The 19,279-nt window shown below is 36.0% G+C and overlaps 1 long non-coding RNA gene across 9 annotated transcripts in view; it reads right to left on the bottom strand.

Annotated features, from left to right (window-relative positions):
* Positions 1–19,279, bottom strand: part of LOC144282255 (uncharacterized) — a 204,983-nt gene that overhangs the window by 162,137 nt on the left and 23,567 nt on the right. For 8 of the 9 annotated variants that reach the window (XR_013350607.1, XR_013350609.1, XR_013350606.1 and 5 more), the window contains 3 exons: positions 18,467–18,552; positions 5,486–5,628; positions 702–959 (listed from right to left, as the gene is read on the bottom strand). This is a non-coding gene — a long non-coding RNA (uncharacterized LOC144282255). The remainder of the gene's footprint in view (positions 1–701; positions 960–5,485; positions 5,629–18,466; positions 18,553–19,279) is intronic. The other variant, XR_013350605.1, reaches the window with a different exon arrangement.

Genomic DNA, 19,279 nt, shown 5'->3' with positions numbered 1-19,279 from the left:
AAACTAATTCATTCAAGTATATTTCAAAAGATTCCTAGCTTCCAAAAAGGAAACTTGCATAGGTCAAACTAGTCTTTTCAGGAAAGAAAGTAAAATTAGGCAATTAACCTTTTAATCCACTTAACATTCTAATTCCCTTCATTTCCGAGTTATGCAGGCAGCACAAGGATAATTGCTGAAATTTAAAGGAATGTGAGAGAGAGAGTATGGTAGGGTGTGTGTGCATGTGTGTATATACAGAGGAATTTGATAATAAAAAGTAAAAAATACAAAGACTATATGAGGAGATTTTAAAACATTCTTCTATAAGAATATATTTTTATGAAGGTCAAATTTGAGGTTATTATTTTTATACCTCAATAACTTAAGATGATGATAAGTATTATATCCTGGATTTTTAAAAAAGAAAAAAAATATATAACACTTAGAAAAATAAAAACATCTACCTAGTAGAATCCAGTTACGATAATTGTACAAAGCTGACCTAGGGCAGAACTAGAGCACATAATGTACTCTTGGAAGTGACTGTGAGAAGAAGGTGCATTTATCAAATAGGGACAATGAGGAAGCATCAGGATCTTCATGCTTCTATCCAAATGGGGATACTTGAATTTAGCTTGGGTAGAAAGCAAGCAGGAACTTTTCAAATTTATAGAACTTTAAAATAAGCAATTGCTCCCATAATACAGGGGCTAACTTACCTTAAACATCTAGGACATAGATTATTTCACAGCATATGACATCCAGAGGAAAAGCAGACCTCATATTGGTTGATTTGTGAGCACAGTTACATTATTCAAGGGTCAATTTGGGATGTAGTTTTCCTAAATCTTTCTGTACATCCGTCCTTGATCTTGTCTTCATGCTGGTGCTCGTGGTAGGATAACTGCGTAACTTCTAGGTTTGGGATCCAGATCCAGCAACATGCCTAGGTTTGGGATCCAGATCCAGCAACATGCCTGTGAAGAAGGGAACACACCTCTTTCAGTGGTTCTTCTAAGAGTAAGAATATTTTCCCCAGAATTCCCCAGCACTTCTCACATTTCATAGGTCAAAATAGCCATCCTCTTTTTGGAACAAATCACTGCAAAGGGATAATTTAATACCATGTAACTGGGTCATCAATGGGGTCATCAACATAGATAGATGTTGAGGCGATAACACCAGCTTTAACTCTATTGTATTGCTCAGCACATACAGCATGTATCATTCCATTTATTTAATAAATATTTCTTAGGTGTCCATCATGTGTCAAAAGAGATATAGTAGTAAACAATGCAGTGTTTGGCTTTGATCTCATGTAACAGTCTACTGGAATTTTGGAATAATTGAATAAATTTTTTAAAATACTATTTTAAAAATACTATGATACATAACAAAATACGTACCATATGACTAAAACTACCAAAGTCTGATAAAACAAATTTTTAAAAACTAAAAAATGAAGAGATATTCCATGTTCATGTATAAAAGAGTCAATATTGTCAAGATGTCAGTTCTTCCCAACTTGACCTATATATTCAATGCAATCCCAGGCAAAATCCCAGCAAGTTATTTTGTAAATATCAACAAACTGATTCTAAAGTTTATATGGAGAAGTAAAAAACTTAGAATACCCAACCCAGTATGAAAGAAGAATAAACTCAGAGGACTGACACTGGCTGACTTTAAGACTTACTATAAATCTATGGTAATCAATACAGTGCAGTACTGTTGAGAGAATAAACAAATAGAGCAATAAGACAGAATAGAAATCACAGAAATTTGATCTTTGACAAATGAGCAAAGGTAATACAATAGAGCAACAATAGTATTTTCAACAATGGCGCCAAAACAACTGGACATCATATGCAAAAAAAATAAAAAATAAAAAGAATCTAGGCACAGACTTTAAATATTCACAAAAATTAAAATGGATCATAGACCTAAAGACAAAATTGTAAAATTCCTAGAAGATAATAGTAGGAGAAGGCCTTCATACCTTCATGACCTTGGATATGGCAATGACTTTTTTTTTTTAAGATATTTTATTTATTTATTCATTCATGACAGACACAGAGAGAGAGAGAGAGGCAGAGACACAGGCAGAGGGAGAAGCAGGCTCCATGCAGGGAGCGCGACATGGGACTCGATCCCGGATCTCCAGGATCATGCCCTGGGCTGCAGGCGGTGCTAAACCGCTGGGCTACCGGGGCTGCCCGGCAATGACTTTTAGATACAACACCAAAGACATGATCTATGGAAAAGTAAATGATAATCAAGACTATTAAATTAAAACTTCTGCACTCCAAAAGACACTGTTAAGAGAATGAAGGGACAAGCCACAGACTGGTAACAAATATTTGCAAAAGATATATCTGATAAAAGACTGTTGTCCAAAATGTATAAAGAATTCTTAAAATTCAATAATAAGAAAACAAACATCCTGTCTAAAGAATGAGCCAGACTTTAGTAGATACCTCACCAAAGAAGATATACAGATGGCAAATAAGCATTTGAAAGGAGGCTCCACATCATACATCAACAGGGAAATTCAAATTAAAACAATGAGATGCCGCTGCATTCCTATTAAAGTGCCAAAATCTAGAACATTGACAATACTCAAAACTGGTAAGGATGTGGGACAATAGGAAATGGAATGCAAAATTCCATTTTAGAAGGCAGTTTGGCAATTTCTTAGAAAACTAAACATCCTACCATATGATCCAGCAATCATGCTCCTTGGTCCTTAGCCAGATGAGCTGAAAACTACATCCACACCAAAACTGGCACGCAGATGTTTATAGGAGCTTTATTCATAATTACCAATACTTGGAAACAACCAAGATGTCCTTCAGTAGGTGAATAGATAAACTGTAATACATCTGGATAGTGGAATATTATTCACACTAAAAAGAAATGAGCTATCAAGCCATGAAAAGACATAGAGAAACTTTACATGCGTATTTCTAAGTGGAAGAAGCCAACCTTAAAAGGCTATATGGTATATGATTTCAATGATACAACATTCTGGAAAAGGCAAAACTGTGAGCATAGTAAAAAAGATTAGTGGTTTCAAGGGTTGGGGGAAGGAGGGGGATGAATAGTCAGAGCACAGAAGTTTTTAGGGCAGCAAAACTATTGTTTCTGTATAATACTATGGTGGATCCCTGTCATTATACATTTCTTAAAACACATGCAACGTACAAGACCAAGAGTAAGCCCTAATGTAAACTATGAACTTTGGGTGATTATCAACATAGGTTCATAAACTATTATAAATGTATGCACTGAGGCTGTGCATATATTGGGGCAGGGAGTATACAGGACTATTTAATAGACTAAAGTCTATTAAAAAATACTAAGAACCCTAATTAGGTGCTGGGATAGGAGTATAGAAGTTGGGGGTGGGGGGACAGTCAGAGAAGGATTCCTTAAGGAAACGGCTTCAGACTGAGACACATAAGGTGCTTAAGAAATGCCAGGCAAAGAGGGTGGGTAACAGAGGGTGGCAGAGGGAGACAGAGAGCCAGTGTATCACTGGCTCATGTTTATATTGTCTATCCATATCCATCTTCTCTTTCGTCTCAGGTAGTAGGATGATTGTCTATATTCTGGAGCAGAAATTTAGACACAACAACATGGGGAGGAATAATAACCTTTAAAGAAAACTGTCTAACCCAAATTTTTAGCTGCACCTGAAATAAGATCACATTTCCCAGCATTCTTTGCACCCAGGGATGGCCATCCAATTAAACTTAATACATGGTATGGATACAGAAATGCTATTTGGTACTTTGTCTTTTGTCTTTTTTTTTTTTTTCCGTCCTGCTCCTAAGTCAGAGATGCCACATAGACAGTGAGGTTGAGGACACACATGGTGTATGGTGGAGCATCAAGATAGAAGAGTTATGGGTCTCAGCCAACATATCCCTAGAAGCATACTTGAACTTATATGTAAAAGAGAAATAAACTCTCTTCTTTAAGCCAGGGTCATTGGTCTTTCCATTACACAGCAGACCTTAATTCCAACTAATTTCATAAGCAATGACTTGGGGAGGAGAAGAATATGGCATACGGCAGGAACTGAAAGGAGATCAATGTGGCTGGTGTAGAATAGGCAGGAGACTGGAAAGGGTTCAAGAGGAGGTAGGTAGCATTTATATGAAGCCCTGTAGGCCATGTTTAAAAATCTAGACATGATCCTAGGAGCAACGTGAAGACATTAAAGAGTTTCAAGCATAGGAGGGAAGGGATAAAATTCACGTTTGAAAACGATTTCTCTAGCTATCATGCTAAGAAAGGATTGCACGGGTGGCACACGTAGATGTAGTGAGCCTCATTAGGGACCAGTGGAAGTCACCCATGAAAGGGATTTGTTAGCTTAGACTCAGGAGGTGGGAATAGGGTTAGAGAGAAAAAAGCTGACTTGAAGAGTCTTGGAGAGAAAGAAAAGCATTGGTGATGGATTGGAGATGAGTTGAGGAATCAGGCATTGTGCCCAGGTTTCTCAATTGAGAGACACCTATGTACTAGGTTAGGGAACCCTGAAGGAAGAATGGCTATGGGATACGTTGCCACTATTTTGAATATGTCCAATTTCACAATCGTTTGAGACATTCAAGGGGGAAAACCGCCAAGTAACTAATATCGGATGGAATCCTACTTATAAAGGAGACTTATAAAGGGGAAAATTGATGGGAGTTACAAACCTGGAAGTCACCGATTAGAGATAATAAGTGAAGTCATGAGAGAAAATAGTGTGGGCCTTCGTTTTTTGTTTTTTTTTTTGTTTTTTTTTTGGGGCCTTCGTTTTTTAGTCACAGTGACCTAGGGGGTCTCCCCATCTCCTCATTTCCTCAGTTCAGCACAATATGATGTTTATAAAAATATCACATTTTAGGGGCACCCGGGTGGCTCGGTCAGTTAGGTTTTCCACAGTCTAACCTTAATCTCTTTGTGGTGAGTCCCTAAAGTCAAACTAGATTCTAATAACAGCTTAATTAATCACAGAATCTCAGAATTGGAGGAAAACTTAAGTGTCTTGTGCAGAACTATCTCTTCCAAAATAAAACTGTAAACAAATTTAATCTGAAAATTATGCTGTCTGCATTTGTCCAAACATGTAAAATGAATACAAAACAGCCCAGGATAAGCATCAATAACCAAGAAAGGCTCATAAAAAGTCAAATAATTATTTTAGGTCTTAGGTGTAGTTCCATAAGAAAGATTTTTTTGTTATTTAAAATAAAAAGCAGTGCACAAATGGCATCAACAATTATGCTGAAATATTTTTTCACATTCTTCTGACAAATGTGGGATTTTATATGCAGGACAAATATCCAGTGAAAATACTAAAGGGTCCCACAACATTTCAGGACCTGAAGCACAGTATCTCTCAGTGACAGGTATAGAATGGGCTTAAATACATTTATTAAAACAAATGATTATATGAAATATTAATCTTACTCTACTTAATTAACATGCTAATGGATTAGTTCCTCACCTTTCTTCTTATACATAAATTACCCTTCAGCTTGCTCATCATTTTTCATTTCCCCAAAATACAGAGTATTAATTACTTGTAGCCAAGATGTAGTCTCTTCTCAACTCCCATAATTGAAGTCATATTCAGACATAGTTCAACCCCTGTATTTAAACAAAGTATATGCTGGATTCAGACAGAGATAAACAGTAAGTACATCTTAAAATGAAAGGAAAAAAGATTTTTGAAATTAAAAAAAAATAAATGTTGTATGTTGATTTGCAGCCTGGAAGCTGGTCCTAGCCACAGAGAAACCCTTTCTTTAAAGCCACACTTGGATCAGATATGAGACAACATGGTTGTTTCAAGTAATTTCCTTTGAAAAATCCAACTTCAAATATATTTTTGTTTCACTGCAGTGAAATGATCATGGAAAAAATGATTGCGTTGTTCCGTTCGATGTGAGAGGGATTGCTGATGCTTTGGTACATCTTCTAACTGGACTGTGATGTGTTGACAAGCAAGGGAAGTACCGCCTTTGACAAGTCAGGTGTAATTCCACCAAAATGTTCAAAGAGGAAAGGAGGCAAAGAATGCTGCGTAATTCTTATAATCAGTACACTGAAATTTGACTCAGGCTGACCTTTATTGATTATATGAGCTGAGGTAGCTGATGAAATGATGGAGAAATCATCCAGTTCCTCAGCTTATCTCTAAAAATCAAGCACTGCAGGCAAGCTACAAATAAAAACAAACTGCCTTCCATTTTTCTCTCTTATCAGAATTCAGTTACTAAAACCATGGGTTTGTGAGAATCTGAGAAAGTGCTGCCTCATTCAGAGGGACCTACATCACCCTTGCTTTGTCCTTGAGAAGATCCTCATTTAATAGAAAATTAACATGTGGCTGCTTTCAAATGACCGTCTTTGTGAATATGAAAATCCATTTAATTAATAGACCTTGACCTTTATGCATATGAAAACCCATATGCATATGAAAACCCATATAGCTGAACTAGGAATATGAATATACAAAATATTCCAAGGAAAACTCCATTGTTTTAAAGAAAAACTTGCTGTGTCTCTGATCTATTTACTACTGGTTTCAACAAGTGAAAGCAAGGAAGTTTTTCAAATTTTACACGTACATATACATATTTCACTTACTCTAATAACTTCTCTAAGAAAAATTGCCCCCAATTTCTCTTTATTTCATCCTATGCTTTTAGAGCTAGAAAGAACATTAGACATCATCTAATTCAACTCCATCTTTTATAATCAATAAAATTGAAAGTAAAGAAAATTGCATATCTTGTCCAGCCTAGAATGCAGGATTCCCAAGTATCAGTCCAATTTTCTACATCTGTAATTTAGACTAATCTCTCTTTTTTTAAAATCCCCAGCTATCCACTATTGTACTCAAGTTGTTAGAGAAAGAGAATAACTGCCCAGTTGCTCAAACTTATATAAAATCACCACAAGCCCGGGGGCCTGCCCTTGGTTTTCAGATTTAAGAAGTCAGGGGTTTTAGATTATTCAGGGGTCACCTCTCAGAGGGATCTTCCTTTTTCTTTTTTTTTTTTTTGTTATTTTTTTTTTAATTTTTATAAATTTATTTTGTATTGGTGTTCAATTTGCCAACATATAGAATAACATCCAGTGCTCATCCCATCCTTTTTCTAATACAAAGCAGCTCACCCCTCAGTAGCAATACCCTTCACGTTACTCTACCCTTTTGCTCGTACTCAGTTTTTTCAGAGCAATTATTGGTATGTAACCTTGCAACCTTTATTATTCCAAAGGCTGTTCCGAGGATCTTTGTAAAAGAGTCTTGATGTGCATGTTCACCAGTTTCTCTGATTAAGAATCTCTAATATAATGTATCATAATTATTGTGGTGAACAGTGTTTGTTTAGGTTTCCTCATATGCTTCACCATTTCCTTTGCTCACCATTGCTCTCTGCATATCAATGTTCCTCCTGGTGTGTGTCCCTTATTGTTGAAGTATATGCCATAGGTATTCCTCTAGGAATATATCTCTTATCAATAAAGGCTCTTAATTTTTGAAAACATCTATATTTTATGTTTTCTTCTTGAAAAAAAATTCGCTGGGAATATAATTCCAGAATGGCAATTATCTCTTAATTTTGACCGTTAGCCTGGATTTCTTGATTACGCTGAGAACTTCTTTGTTGTTATTGATAACTTGTCTCTTGATCTAATTGTAGTTCCTGTATAAGTAATCTCTCTTCCTCCTGTGTTTAAGATCTGTCTATTATTATTATTATTATTATTATTATTATTGAGATAGAGAAAGAGAGCACAAGCAGGGGCAGAGGCAGAGGGAGAGGGAGAGGGCTCCCAGCCAAGCAGGGAGCCTGATGCGGGGCTCCATCCCAGGACCCTGAGATCATACCCAAGCCAAAGGTGGATGCTTAACCAACTTAACCACCCAGGTGCCCCTAGATCTGTTCTTTGTCTCTGGTATTTAATATTTTCACTCTGTTGGTTCTAGGTGTGAATTTCTTCTGTTTATCCTACTAGATACTGGAGTGGCGTGGTGCTTCTTGAATCTGGGACAAGAAGTAAGGGACAGTCCTTTTCTAGTTGACCAGTCCTTTTTCTAATGCTGAGGACAGTGATATCATATAACACACACTCAACACAAGTTTAGAATGAATACATGTCAGGCACTGTGCCACTTGCTACAAATAGAACAGTGACCAATACACAGTAAACACAATCCCTACTTTCAGGGAACTTACAGCTGAGAAGATGAAAAATAAAACAGGAAGTTTTACCTACAATAAATGTGACAAACAACATGATAAAAGGAATATAGTGTTCAATGCTTTTTTTTTTTTTTACTTTGTCAATTTATTTTTTTCTGAGGCCAGTGAGGCAACTGATTTGCAGTTCGCATTGCTCTATAAATTAACAGTAATGACTCTCATCGTAGTGGGCCCCAAAATATTTGATGGTCAAAATTATTATTTGTTGCCTTTCCTATTTGTGGTTGCTCTCACCTCCACAGCCCATGTCAGTGTTGTATATACAATACCTGAGACACCCAATAGGCTTACAACTAATGGATCTTACTATTGATGACATCTAAGCAATAACATTATGATGGGGATGTTACAGAGGCCACTTATAGGACCAATGATAAGGATGGGCTTGGCTTCCACATGAAAGGTTGACGTTCATTCAGTTGCTACCATGGTTTTGGTTTCTTTAATTTGATTGAAAACTTGCTCACATGCTACCACTGGTACATATTAATGGCCTAATGAATATTTGCTAAATAGATGTATTGATACTCTTTTTGGTATCACATTGTAAATACCACCCAAGGAAAGGGGAACTGGATTCAGTTCACTTCTGTCATTAAGCACTCCTTTGATTAATAGTGTGCTGCCCAAGTAGCATAATTTGGAGTATTTAATCCTATATTGTTGGCATAATACTTTGGCTGTCTTCCAAAGTATTAGAAGACAAAGTATTGGAATACTTTTGCTGTTCTTCTAGCAAGCTTAAAATCAATAACAGGTGGTTAATTCTGGAATCTTCTCAGTACTGAAACTGAAGCTGACTGCTCTATAATGACAAAAGTCACTTTTGTCCACTTATTTATTTTACCTTTTAGGAAACAGTGCTTCAGAGAGTGTATTTTATATGTTTAGTGTCTACAAAATTTACAACTGTCTTTGCATATGAACAATTTCTTGTACAGCTGCTCAATTTCTTTCTTGTTTGTTTCCATAGAATATTTGTGCCCCGGGCTCAGGATATTTTTCTTCTTTCCCCCGTCATGATACTATTTAGAATACCAAGGATGTTTGCCATGATAAGAGGATTCCAACAAGGACTTGTCATAGTCAATAGCATGCAATTTGGTTGAGTATGAGGTTGAGTGTGTGGATTTTGTCCTTGACATAGCATCTCTGCTAAATTACTGGCAGTAGTTTGTGGCTGTTACGACTGTTCGGGAATATCAAGCCCTGAAATATATTATTCTCTTCTTTTTGATGTCTGGAGCACCCACAGGAGACATAATGTATACTTTCTAAATTATTCTTGCCCTTTCAGACCCTTTTCTTGTCTCAAGTGCTCTTTTTTCCTTTCTCATCTCCTTGTTTCTTATTCTCCGCCTTAACTATACTTTCTTCCCCACAAGGAAAGAGGCTTTTCCCTTCATGTCTTTCGTTTGTAATTCCACAAAGACCAAGGGCTATGAGATCGCATTTTCGGAGAATGACCTAAACTGATTTGAACCAGGTAACTTCATCTCTCTTATCTTCTTTTATGTAAGCTTCAGTGGATAGCTTCCTCCGGAAATTTCAGATATTTTCCTGACATTATTCTTAACTCCTTTAGCGTTAAAATGAATGTCTAATAATAATATAATAATTACAACGTATCTTTTCTCCATAATTTTAACAAAAATTATCTGATTTAAGTAAGCACACATGCATATATTATTTTTTTGAAATTTGAAATACAATTTGTATCTTCCTTTTCTTATTTTATGATTAACTGGCCTTTTAAAAATATTTGCATAGCACTTTCCTAAGTTCTGAAGTAGTTTTCATAATACCTGCTAGACCAGTGCTTATCAAACTTTAATGTACATATGAATCACCTGGGAATCTTGTTAAAATATGGATTCTGATTCAGGACATCTGAGGAGGGCCTGAGATTCTGGATTTTTAACAAGCTCCCAGGGGTTGCTGATGTTACCAATGAGCGTTGCTCATCAAATGGCAGAGTGTAGGTAGTAAAAGCTATAAAGAGCAAAGAACCAGACTACCTTGTTCACCCCTACATCTGTTTTATCTACTGTAGTGTCAGTTACATGCATGATTTCCAATAAATATGTATTAATAGTGAACTCACTGAATCATGCACACGGCACCATGAGACATTCACGATAGCCACCCATTTTACAGAGGTTTCAAAAAAGCAAAGTGATTTACCTGTGGGGTTACACAGTAGCAGAAGCATGGCTTAATCTGATTATTTAGTATGTATTAATGAAAGATGGTAACAGCTCCATTCCCCAATATCTGCCAACTTATTTTTCTCTTGAAGATACTAGAGGTTTCCAGTGATTTTTGAGGTGTGTAGCTCTGCATTTGATTTCCATGAGTTGCAGATGACATGGTCTAGGAGGAATCAAATTTATCTTTGAAGTGCTTCTATACCCACTCCTGTACAAATGCTCTTGGAAGAGTCGGCCTGCATTTTCCCAGAGACCAGTTGTGCCTTTTGCTCTTTGAAGGTAAAATTTGGGAATATTATTTAGGATGGAGGAAGATTTAAGATTCTAATTTACAAACAGGATTCCTTTAACATCATCACATCACTCCTCCTAAAAAAAAAATCCACAAAGCACAAAAATTCAAAAATGTAATCACCTTGTTAAATTTGGAATTGCAAAGACATTGTAATCAAGAAAGAACATGAAGCTGTTCTGTCAAGATTGTGATTTAGGAGCTGCTATTAGCAGCTTCTGAAGTGGTGGGAGTAAATCATTTTCAAATGTTGGAAGCCAATTAACTGTAATGAAATATAGTTGAATAACAATTAGTAATTCTACTTCAAAGTATAGTAAATGGGTAGAAAATAAACTTTCCAAAGAAGCACATTCGTTGTGTAATTCTTTAAAAAACCACTTTAATTGTCAGGTCCCTTTTGAGTCAAGGTGTTCTAAATCATATTTTAGCAGGAATTCTGACAGCTGGGGAAAATCCACCTGCTGAGTTATTACCTTTTAATTATCCAAATAAAGAACAAAGTAGAAAGCATGACAAACTTGAATAGAAAAAAAAACGAATATAAAATTAAGAAAGATATTACTCATGCATTTCAAGATTAACTTAGCTCTCCCGTGGATATGAGAAGAAAACCAAGTTTATTATTTACAACACTCCTTACACCTTTCCCCATAACTCCCTAAGGAAAATAGATCTCAAGGAAACTCATTTGCTCTGCTGGGTAGAGCGGCAAGATAATTTTGGAGAATGCAGGGGTGTTGAGAGTCAGGAAGAGAAATAAGCCACTGCTAAATTGTTTCAAATGAGAAAAGGAAGTGTAGCCTCTGAGAGGAAGGGTGGAGTATCCCGAAGATTGGAGTTGTGGAAACAGATGTGACAGCTGCCAAGGATAGAGAGTAGGGGCAATTAAGATGCATTTTAAGAAAGTTGACAGGGTGAGCGGTCTTGTAATCCCCCTTTCCATCCAATCTAGGGTTTCTCAACCTGAGCATATTGACACTGGGGACGAGATAGCTCTTCACTGTGGGACATTCCAAGGCATTTTAGAAGCTTAGCAGCAGGTGTTAGCCACTAGAGACAATAGCCTTCCCCACTAACTGTGACAACCAAAATATCTCCAGACATTGCCAAAATGTCTCCTGGAGGGAAAATCGCTGTCACTTGAGAATCACTGATCTAATCTCAAACTTTTTTTTCCCTTTATCTGAGGGGTGGGGGGCAGAGGGAGAGCAAGGGAAGAATCTCAAGCAGACTCTACACTGAGCACAGAGTCCAATGCCCGGCTGGATCTCAGACTCTGAGATCATGACCTGAGCTGAAATCAAGAGTCGGACACTTTATCCTACTGAGCCAACTAGGCGCCCGAATTTCAACCTTTTGACAAAGGTCTACATTAGTTTCTGTGCCTTCAAGTTCAGTAGGTATTATATGTGTAATGTATTAATTTACCTTAGCATTCACATTTGTTTGTTTCCTTGAGTGTGCGGATTGGTCTCAGTGCAATCCAAAGCAAGGGCAGAGGTTTCCAGGTGGGTCCAAGGTTATACATTAACCCTTTAGGGTTTCTGTCTAGAATATGTGCTCTAAATGAAGGTCCAGCTGCAACAGGATTTGCAAGTTGAATTATCAACTTAGAATTAAGTCAAAAGTACATCTCTATAATGACCGTGAAGGGAGAATCAGTGGACATTGAACTGACAAGAAATGTAATGACAGATCATGTCAAACTTAGAATAAGATTGTGGAAAACCCCCCTCACTCACTTTTTCAGTTTTTACAGATAACAGAGTTAAAATGGTGTTCAACACTGACCATTTCTATTGAAAACGCGTATGCATACAATGCCATAAAATATTTCTCTAATGAAGTAATTCAAGAGAATATATGAAATTTCAGATGAGAAATTGTATTTTTACCCAGTCCCTCCAGACATGGTGTGTCTCAATAAATTATGATGTTTCCTGGGGGTGCCTGGATGGCTCTAATCAGTTGAGCTTCTGACTCTTGGTTTCAGCTCAGCATGATCTCAGAGTTGTGAGATTGAGCCCTGCTTCAAGCTTTGCACTCAGTGAGGAGTCTGCTTGAAGATTCTTTTCCTCTGCCCCTCACCCCACTTGCACACAAGTGTTCTTTCTCTCTCTCTCTCTCTCAAATAAATAAATAAATAAATAAATAAATAAATAAATAATATTTTTTAAAAATTGTTATTTCTTGGAAAAGGAAGATTAAAAGTAAAAGATCATATATAAGCAAATGTGTGCTGACAAAAATGTTTTATGAAGGAATTCAAAACAAAAGGTACTGATTTGTAACATATATTTGCCAATTTCTGTGGCATAAATACTCCCGCTATGGCCAGTTTCAACGTTGATATTTTCACTACCATGATGTCACTAAAAGCCAGGCTGGGAATAGTTGCTCACAATTGGCTCTCCTGAGTCAACAGGTACAGGCTCCCACACACCACTAGGTATGAAGCATGAATGTGTGAAGTGGATCAGAGCCTTGCTCTATTTACCCGCTCAAACAATGATGCATTGGAGGGAGAAATATCTGAAGGCCAAGACGTGTATTATCAAGAAAGTTTTGAAAACACTGATCCACCAGCCTCCTTATCATTTCAAAATCTTTCCCTATTCTGTCTCTTATCTTTTATTTTGTAGAATAATTTAGCGACCTTTATCACTGAAATCTCTGGAGGTATTAGGATCTGGCTCAGACTGACTACAAACCTTGAGCCTCGGGAAAATATTTATTTTGGTACATATCATTTATAATCAGTATGTTAGACACCTAAAATGCTGGAACTTGAAAATACACACATACATGGAATGTTACCTTCTGTGTCACGATTAGATCCTAAATCTGAGTATTGTATTGGTATATCAAACCTCACAAGTAGACAAGTAACAGAGAGGACTTAGGAATGTATAGGATTTGAGTACTATGATTATATGGGAAGTCAATGCCCCAAAGCCCTGTGTCTATAGAAGAAAATTGCACTTAATTTAAAAGAGCTTAAAGATGAAGACATGTGTGGTTTCTTATATTTATAAGCATGTATAAACACTAGAGAGAGTTGTTCTGAATATTTATACAGAATCAAAAGATTTTTGTAACAAGATTTGGAAGGTTAAGTGGGGTGCAGTTTGAAGGATTGGAAATGAGTGGAACAAGTCAGAATAAATGAAGTATGAGCACATTGGCATGAGTGACTGCAAAAGCTTAGGATTCCCCAGAGCCTACATAGCTCTAACAGATTAGTGAAGTCGATCAGAAAGAAGAGGAAGAAAAGGAGAACGTGTTTGCACTGAAGGAATAAGAAAATCATGCAAAGCACCAGAACAGTAGGCTGATGTAGGCCTGCTTTAGCAGCCCAAGGTTGGCTTCTTGACCACTGAGGTCCCCAGGATGGGGGATCAGTTTCCAACCCAAGCCAAGGGCTCCCCAGAGCCAGCCTGGGCCCTCAAATCTGCATTTAAATATGTTGAAATATGACACAAGATCACCATGATCTCCCAGGCACTATTCACCTAGAACCAAACCACAGGCTGACAGGAAAAAGTTTAAAAAGTAACCCAATATTGCTCAACTATTGGGAGATGGAAATTCTCCCCGAATTTCAGAGTCAGAAAGTAACTCTGAGAAAACCATCTGATCCCTATTGAAGATATAGGTGAAGCTAAGAGCTGATGTATGCAATTATTTCACTCAATCCCATTGAAATTCTGATACCAAATGCATTTGCCTGAGTCCCAAGGTCAGTATATGCTAGATAATAACAATCCTGGAGGTTTCGGTGATAAAGTGGGGAGTAGTTGGACCATTTGCCAGAATAAATAGTACCCCACAGCCAAAGGAAGTATAAGATTTTTTTTACTAAAGAAACTATTATGGGGAAAAATATTTATGTTACGCACCTAAAATTAAAAATACATTTGATTGCAACTTAACACATATACACACAACTGAAGCAAAAATTTGTAAAGCTTATTTATTTTCTGATCTATTCTACTTCATTCAAAACACTGGTCTTACCCATTACATTAATCTCAGGATCCATTAATGGGTGAATACCTACATTTTGGAAACTATGTTATATAAAACATCCTATTTCAAGGTGAACTGATCCTCAGGCTAAGTATTTCTATGTGATAAGAGATTATAGATATCTGAAGAGAAAGAAACAAGAAAAATCAATGTAAATAAGGTATTGTACAGAATATCTCAAAATTTGAAGAGCTTTTCAGCTAATTCAGGGTAATTAAATCTTTAAAGATAAAATAAGGTCTAATCCAATATAACTGGGGTCCTTATAAGAAGACATTAGAACACAGACATGTAGACAGAGAGGAAAGACCGTGTAAGGACAGAGTGAAAAGCAATCATCTGCAAGCCAAGGAGAGAGGTCTCAGAAGAAGCCAACACCTTGATCGTGGACTTGCAGTATCCAGAACTGTGAGAAAATAAATTTCTGTTGTTCAATAGCCAGAAAAATCTAGGCTTGAAATCTAGTTCCAGCACAAAAACGGTTTATAAATTGGCCAATATTTGCTCTAAATATCCAGAGCAAATCTCTCTCTAGTGTTTCTATATGCTTATAAATATAAGTAACCCCACATGTCTCCATGTTACCTGAGCTTCCAAATACCTTTAGTTTTAAAGGATCAGTAATAATACCTACTAAAAAGGAGTCATGAGAAAATATACCTGAAGTACTCAGGAAATTTAGTTACTATTAAAAATTGTTACATTTTTTTGAACCCTAATTGAACCATATCTGAAATGCATAAAAATATCTCCATCATGAGGTCCAATAATTTTACCCAATAGAAAAATAATGCAGACACAGATATATATCACAAGATACTGATCACAGTGTGTTTCATATTAACTGAGAGTAGAAAAAATACAGGTATTTAAAATTAGAGTAATGTAGGTAAGTTATGATATAACTATAGATAGAATATTTTGTAGTTTTTAAAAAGTACTGTAATAATACGTATTACACATTAAGTAAAAACAAAACTTAATATTCTAGTATGATCTTAACAAAATAAAATATACCTAGAAAAAAGATTAAAAGGATACAGAGTATGCCAAGTTACTAATAGTGTTTGCCTTTCCCTAAAAGTATAATGGATGAGATTTTTCCCTATTTTTCTTTCTTCTCTACTCTTCAGTATCTATATAGTTAAAACGTTAAAAAAAAAAACCTTTTTCTTAATTTACTATTTCTTTTTTTATACATGTATAGATAGATATGCATCAGATACAGATATATTTGTCTATCTATCTGATCTCAATTTTAAAAGGAAACTCAGTGGTACAAACAAAATTCCCAGTAAAAGTATTGACATGGTCTCTATGCCCTTCCAACATTTGAAGATGTGAGCTCTCCAAAGATAAGCAATATATATTTAATAATCTTCTTTATTTCCTTATTAAAGATTTACTTACTTGAGAGAGAAAGAACATGAGCTAGAAGGGCAGAGGGAGAGGGAAAGAGAATCCCAAGCAGGCTTCACACCGAGCGCAGAGCCCGAGGTGGGGATTGATCTCATAACATTCAGATCATGATCTGAGCCAAAATTAAGAGTCTGACTGCACCACAGAGGTGCACCTTAATAATCTCTTTTAAATCACCTAGGACTCAGGGGTGCCTCGGTAGCTCAGTCAGTTAAGTATCTGCCTTCAGCTCAGGTCATGATCCCAGGGTCCTGGGATGAGCCCCACATTGGGCTCCCTGGTAGGCAGGGAGTCTGCTTCTTCCTCTCTCTTACTCCTCCCCCTGCTAGTACATACTCTCTCTCTCTTTCTCTCTCATAAACAAACAAACAAAGAAACATCTTTTAAAAGATCACGTAGGACTCAGCTCAGTGAAATATCCTGAGTAGTTGTTAATAAGTGGTTGAATATATGAATATGAATAGGACTATTCAAATAAGCAAGTATTTGTGGTATAGATCTGATAAAGTACCATTGTAAAGGATTCTTAGAGCTTGCCCTACACTGGTCTTGTTAATGCAAAAGGTAGAAAAGGGATAGATTGGGGCACATGGGTGGATCAGTCAGCTAAGTGACAGACTGTTGATTTTGACTCAGGTCATGATCTCAGGGTTGTGAGATCAAGCCCTCCATCGGGCTCCATGCTGGGCAGAGAGCCCGTTTCAGAATATCTCTCTCCACATTTGATGTGATGAGCATTGGGTATTATACTACATTTTGGCAAATTGAATTTAATAACATATTAGAAAAAAAGATTCTCTCCCTCCCTTTAATGACCTTTAAAAAAATAAAAAATAAAAAAAATAAAGTGTATAACTCATTAAAAAAAGAGAAAAGTGATAGATCTTGCATGTATTCTCTAGCCTTTGGAGATTTAAACAGTCCTGTGCTAACAGAAATTAAACATTTTCTAAGATTTTTGTAACATTTATAAATTAGTTCAGTGTAGAATGTATGTGTGTAGATAATGAACTTCTTCAAATGTTGAGCTTTTAAATGGCTGTTTAAGATGGAAACCTGTCACTGAATTTTTCTATCAGTGACACATTATGCAGTGATAGCAAATAAATAAGATGAGAAAAATAACATTTGATATGAAATGCAAGTTTTAAGAGATTGGTACCATTTGGGATATGAATTTTCTTATTAAACTGGCAATAATGACCAACATATACTGCATTCTTTTAGTTGATATGAATGTCATTCTAAAGAGGCCAGGAAAAAAATTAAAATCCTCTATAGATCAGTTAGATTTTCTTTGTTCCATGGCCACAGACTTAGTTCATACACTAACAAACACATGCCATTACACCCAAGAAGACTAGGTAAAAATATATGGTCGATTTGCACAGCATCTTTCCTACCCTCTGGAAAACAATTTAGATTTTTAAGCAAACAATGTCTTAAAGCAGTATGACAGATTATATAAGAAATTCAAAAGAAATATAAAAACTATTTCCTCTTGTTTCTAATTCATATCTTACTACATAGGCTAGAAGTCCTAGATCAATGTCTAAAAAATAATAACAGTTTCATCAAATTAACAAATGCCAAAGTTTGGTCCACAATTTCTTGATGAGATAGAGAAAAAGAGAATTTTTATATATTGCTAACTGAAGTGTAAATTGGTGGCATTAAATCTCTGTAGCATTTTCTGTTCAACTTAAAATGCATGCAGCTTTTGACATGGCAATTCTATTTCTAAATATTTTGTGTACAGATATATGTGCATGTGTGAACACGTACATCAATGTTCAGTACAGCAGTGCTATAGTCTCTTTATGTCCCCACTACTTAAAGAAATCCCTTATAGAAGAGACCCCAAAGAACACCTTTGTCCCTTCTATGATGAGGACACAAGGAAAATTCTACAACCCAGAAGAGCGCATGCTGGGTGGCATCCTAACCTTGGACTTCCAGCCTCCAAAACTGTGAGAAATAAATTTCTGTTGTTTACAAGCCACCTAGTCTGGGTGATATTTTGTTATAGCCACTCAGATGGATGAAAAGAAGCAGTGTTATAATAAAATATTGAAAACCACCGAAATATCTATAAATATAGGAGTTAATCCACTATAGCTGCCCCCTTCAATGAGACACTATGTAGTCATTAAAAGAATGAGGAGCTCTCCATCTATTATTATAGATGTAAGATATACTGAAAAATGATAAAAGCAAAATCTCTAACTAGCAGAAATAAAAAGAACATGCACACTCACCTGGATTCTGTAGAATACCTCTGAAGATATGCAAGAAACTGATGATAACAGAAATCCCTGGAGAGGATGAGGTGAGACAGATGCAGCTGGAGAAGAGGTTAGAAAGAAGTTTGCTTTTTTCTGTATACACTTCTATGCTTTTGACTTCGTAACATGTGCACCCCAAACCAAGTAACTCTAATTATAAATTACTAAAGATGTTATTGATTATCCTATTTTCATAATATAAAAAAAAGAAATAATTCAGATGTTTTGATAATTCCTACAGCATAAAGCATAAGCATTGCAAGACTGAATAATAACTAGAAGAACTATTTTACTTCAGATCAACAAAATTACATTTGGCTCCTATTAGGTGATAGACTCTTACATACTTGGAATGCTGGAGATGTGTTGTGTCTTCATGGGAGAGCTACGAATATTTTAGGAAATGAGACAAACACAAAAGAGAGACAGCTCTATATTAACAGGGCCTGAGCCTAAGTAATCCACTCTATATCTAATATTGAAATTATGCTATAATTTATTATTATAAAATGTGAACTATCCAGAGCCATATTTCTTAAGGCATTTAATTTGTGTTACCCACAAGTTTTCATTAATTCCAAATGATATGTAAATGAACAAAGATAATTTTTATATCTCCCACCTTCTTTTTAATAAGTGTTTATAAATATAAGATTTATCATCATTATGTGATGCTAGATCTTATATAAAAATAAATAAGATCACAATGTAATAGGAAAGACCAAAACTAAGTAAATTATTTCACACTAAAACTAATGTCAGTTTACCAGCAGATTTTAGTACTTA

The sequence above is a fragment of the Canis aureus genome, chromosome 13 (assembly GCF_053574225.1).
Source record: "Canis aureus isolate CA01 chromosome 13, VMU_Caureus_v.1.0, whole genome shotgun sequence".
Classification (NCBI taxonomy): domain Eukaryota; kingdom Metazoa; phylum Chordata; class Mammalia; order Carnivora; family Canidae; genus Canis; species Canis aureus.
The sequence above is the reverse complement of the archived record's forward strand: the minus strand, read 5'-3'. Positions and strand labels throughout refer to the sequence as shown.